Source organism: Sander lucioperca, chromosome 6 (assembly GCF_008315115.2).
Source record: "Sander lucioperca isolate FBNREF2018 chromosome 6, SLUC_FBN_1.2, whole genome shotgun sequence".
Taxonomy (NCBI): domain Eukaryota; kingdom Metazoa; phylum Chordata; class Actinopteri; order Perciformes; family Percidae; genus Sander; species Sander lucioperca.
The window spans coordinates 23,684,151-23,689,150 of NC_050178.1; the positions used below are offsets into that span (position 1 = coordinate 23,684,151).

The 5,000-nt window shown below is 43.7% G+C and overlaps 1 protein-coding gene across 3 annotated transcripts in view; it reads right to left on the bottom strand.

The window, feature by feature from the left end:
- Positions 1–5,000, bottom strand: part of mtss1 (MTSS I-BAR domain containing 1) — a 105,316-nt gene that overhangs the window by 18,640 nt on the left and 81,676 nt on the right. The gene's annotated exons all lie outside the window — the stretch shown is intronic.

Consider the following 5,000-nt stretch of genomic DNA (forward strand, 5'->3'; position numbering starts at 1 on the left):
GGTGGGGATCACAGCGAGTAGGCCAGTTTGAACAGGTGAGTTTTGAGGTGGGATTTAAACGCAGTTACGTGTCAGACCGTCGAAAGTGTGAGGGCAGGGAGATCCAGAGCCTGGGAGCAGCTGAAAGCACCCATAGTATGGCTAGTATCTGAAGCTGAATTAATCCGAAGCATGTTTTCTAACCTCATGGAGAGACACTGACTGAGCTGAACTGTGAATGTGTGGTAGTGTTGATCTGGTCTGAGCCCGCTGGCTTCAGACAGACAGACCACCCAGCTGTGGAAACACACCCACTGAATGTACAGAGTACGGCCTTGTTTACATGAATACGCTCGCGCGTGAAAACAACAAAATATTTTATCAGATGCGACGACATTTTTGGGGCTTAAAAACACAAAAAAAGGTGAAAAGGTGTGTGCCGTGTGCCATGTGTGTGTTAGTGCCCGTTGTGTGCCGTGTGTGTGTGCCGCATGTGTGTCTGTGTGTACCGTGTGTGTGTGTATGTGCCATGTGTGTGTATGTGCCATGTGTGTGTATGTGTCTGTGCGCGCCGCGTGTGTGTCTGTGTGTGTGTGCCGCATGTGTGTGCATTGTTTGGAGCAATAACTCCACCTCCTCGTCTGTCCAGACAGAATTGTCAGCTTTTGTTGTTCGCTTCACGCTACTAGGGAGAGAAGCAGAAGGAAGGATCTACGCAGGCACGCGGACTTGGTGGATCGCATTTCACACACTTTTGCGTCACCATATGCACACAGAATAAAAAGTGAGAACGCAACGCCACTTTTGCGTTTTCTCTTCAGATCGTTTCCGTCTAAACGCCTTAGTAAGTCCAGAAACAGCGGAGGGAGCGCACAGCTCCTACAACACGGAGGAGTTAAAGGTCCCATGACATGCTGCTTTTTGGATGCTTTTATATAGACCTTAGTGGTCCCCTAACACTGTATCTGAAGTCTCTTTTATATAGACCTTAGTGGTCCCCTAATACTGTATCTGAAGTCTCTTTTATATAGGCCTTAGTGGTCCCCTAATACTGTATCTGAAGTCTCTTTATATAGACCTTAGTGGTCCCCTAATACTGGATCTGGAGTCTCTTTATATAGACCTTAGTGGTCCCCTAATACTGTATCTGAAGTCTCTTTATATAGACCTTAGTGGTCCCCTAATACTGTATCTGAAGTCTCTTTATATAGACCTTAGTGGTCCTCTAATACTGTATCTGAAGTCTCTTTATATAGACCTTAGTGGTCCCCTAATACTGTATCTGAAGTCTCTTTATATAGGCCTTAGTGGTCTCCTAATACTGTATCTGAAGTCTCTTTATATAGACCTTAGTGGTCCCCTAATACTGTATCTGAAGTCTCTTTATATAGGCCTTAGTGGTCTCCTAATACTGTATCTGAAGTCTCTTTATATAGACCTTAGTGGTCCCCTAATACTGTATCTGAAGTCTCTTTATATAGGCCTTAGTGGTCCCCTAATACTGTATCTGAAGTCTCTTTATATAGACCTTAGTGTCTACCCAGAGTGTTTTTTTTCTCCTATCCCACAATGCACCTGTGGTGCAGCCAGCCACAGAGCTGTGGAGATAGGTCTGGCAATGCGAGACTAGGAAAACCCTGACTGTGACAACATTACGTATGTTCTTACTTTACAAGAGTACAACTTTGAATGCAGGACTTTTACTTGTAATGGAGTATTTTACATTGCAGTATTGCTACTTTTACTTCCATAAAGTGTCTGAATACTTCTTCCACCACTGCTTCCCGCTGACTGTTTTTGCTTGAAAAGTTATAACCATCTTATTTCTGAAACTCCAGTTCTCTGGCAAAATCTCAGCAACTGATCTCTCAATATTTTGAGATATTTTTCAAGCAAACACAGCTAAAACAAAACCTCTTTCTAACTTCAAGAGAGAGAAAGAGCCAGAAAAACAGAGACAGTAAATCCTGTGAAAAAACAGTGAGAAGCAGTTTCCAAATCTAAACCCACACACTGCAGACTTTGTGTCATAAAGCTCAACAACCTAAACACTACCTGATCACTCAGGTGTGTGTGTGTGTGTGTGTGTGTGTGTGTGTGTGTGTGTGTAATACCAGACCAATGGAGCCCATTTTCCAACAAACAGCAACATTCTAACAGCTTGAAATGCCGTCTCTAAATGGGTGTTTTTTCTGGCAATTAGTGGAGTAACCATAGTGAGTAATTCCTCAAAAGCTTGAGGAGCAAAGCGGGCAAAATTCGCAAAAGCTGGAGTATCTTCTGAGCGAAGTTCTTGACACAAATTAGGATAGACACCCTGTTTTGCCTGTTGCAATAGCCACGGTTTACACCCCAGTCTCCTCCTGGCTCGTCTTGATTGCCGTCTCTCCTGTACACGGCTAGCAGCTTTACAGGCCAGGTAGACCACATTCAGCAAGGTCTCCACGTCATCCATGTTATGTTAAATTCAATTTCAATTTAATTTGATTTATAGTATCAAATCATAACAAGAGTTATCTCAAGACACTATACAGATAGAGTAAGTCTAGACAATTCCAGTGATTCCCCCAAGAGCAAGCATTTAGTGCGACAGTGGCGAGGAAAAACTCCTTTTAGGAAGAAACCTGGGACAGACCATGGATGTATTAAGAGAACCGGATCCAGTGTTCGGTGGGAAGCCCCGTACGTTCCAATGAGAGTGCTCAAAAGCGCATAAAGCAAACATGGAGCTCAGCTCTTCCGCATTGTTGGCCCATAACGCTGGTTGGCTCACGATGGGCATGCGCACTAGCAACAATTTGTTTGCGTTGTCGTAGCAACCGGTAGCAACATGCGCGTTCATGAGCTTCTCTCTCGTGTCTCTTACAAGTGGCGACCTCATGAACTCGCCGTTTTCATTGTCTAAAATATTCACTAACGTTAAACATCGTTTCTTCGTTGTTCCCGATCGTTTACATGCTTAGCTAATTAAATGATAGATGTATTTAGCTAGACAACCAAGGAGATTTAATAATTATGTTGTGCTACTAGCTAGCTACCTACTAACTAGCGCTAGCTAGCAGTTAGCCTGCAGTTTCGTGAACAGAGCTCATCCATGGCTTCAGCTCTCATCCACGTTACAAGCTTTACAGCATACAGCCCTCGGATGTATCATAAGAGAACCAAGGCGATGTAATCACTATGTCTGTAGTAACGTTATGTAGGCATATAGCTAGCTATGTATAGATCTTAATACAGCCATGCTAGCTACCCCTGATGTTAGCAACTAGCTAGCTAGCCGATAGCCCGCCAGTTTGGGAAACGCTAATGACGTTACATCCACGTAGCTAACAGGCTTTACAGCAGCTACATACATACATCCCTGGAATGTATCATGACTTCATAAGATAATACCATGGACGTATTAATAGAACACATGGTGAATTACAACCATTAGCTATATCCATTATTACAGCTAGCTACATGAGTTCGGGAGAACAGTCATGTGAGCGGGCGGGCGCAGTCCCGCGGCTCTGCTCGCGTCCACTATGCGCGTTCATCATGCCAAATTTAATAATTCTGGATTCGCTTCTAGTGAATGTTAAAAATGTTAAAAACGTAACGTTTTAAACAAGGACCCTTTCAGTGTTCGGGCTGGTAAGTTGATATACCCAGAAACAAATTATCCGCTGAAATATAGACGTTTCTTTCGCCATGCAAAGTCTATGTGAAAAGTCTTTCTGGGCCATGGGGTGCAGTACCACCGTTATCCGCTAAGCCCATGGTGGCTTTTAGACTCGGCGCTCTTCCTGGGGGCTTGGGACAGACCCAGGCTCTTGGTAGGCGGTGTCTGACGGTGCCGGTTGGGGGTGTGATGAACAGTGGCGATAATAGTCACAATAAACCAAAACTCAAATAAGAAAAGGTAGGACTAGGTGACAAAAGTCAGGCTTGTCTGTTACTGTCTGGGCAGTGTGGACTGGCAGTTGGTTTTATGAACATTTGGATAATGTTGGTATTTTCTGCAAGCTCCTTAAGAGGACAGAGGATAATTTCAGAAGCTCAGTGTCGGCGTGCTGTTAGTCTGCCTGACGCCTGGCCACTGTGGAAACACACAGACAGGCTGCGTGTTGTCAGACTGTGTTCCTACAAGGATCTGGCTTGCCACCCACAAAAACACAGATACCTGAACTCACTCGCTCTGTTCAGCACAGTCGACTCATTCGCTCTGTTAAAAAGGTGAACCACAGTTCAGACGACGCTGACTCCCACCAGCTGGGAAATGTGCTTCTATAACACCTATTGTAAGTTACTTTATCTATCACTCGGACTTTTAGAAATAGATCTTGTGGTGATTATAACATTCATGGGTGTTTTTCTCAAAGCTCTGATGTGTCTGACTTGGCAGTAAATGTGACAGAAGTGACTGAAAAACTAACAACCGTGATGCCTCATGTCAGCCAAAGTATAAGTAACTTAATCCTACTTTAATTCTACACACGTAACCCGACAAGTTATTACGATAGCGATCTTTTCCCATCGTGTGGCTCTGGGCTACACTACGCAGAGATGATCTGTCAATCAAACTGTGAAGGCAGGACGTCTTGTTATTTCTGTTGATGACGATTGAGTGTCTTGAAAGGCAACTTTTGCCATTTTTAAATTGAACTCCAGCGGCTTGCTGCTAATTACACAGGTCTTCCTTTTTTGTTTATTTCAAGCAAAGTCAGATTATAGTGCACATTTTTCTTTGTGACAAAAAATCCCACAAAAAGGGACGAAACCTAACAAGCATCGTCTGTGTCCCCAAAGCCTGATTATTCCTCTGTGCCATCAAGCTCCAAAAACTGTTAAAAACACATCACTGTTGCACTGGGTGACATGTTCCTCCATTACCATGAACACACACAGACTGGCTGGGGGAACTCTGAACTCATATTAATGTTAAAAAACCTCATAAAGTGAAATTTTCATGCCCATGGGACCTTTAAGTACACTCGCAGAGCTGTGTATATATATATATTAAACGTAGCTATCTCTTG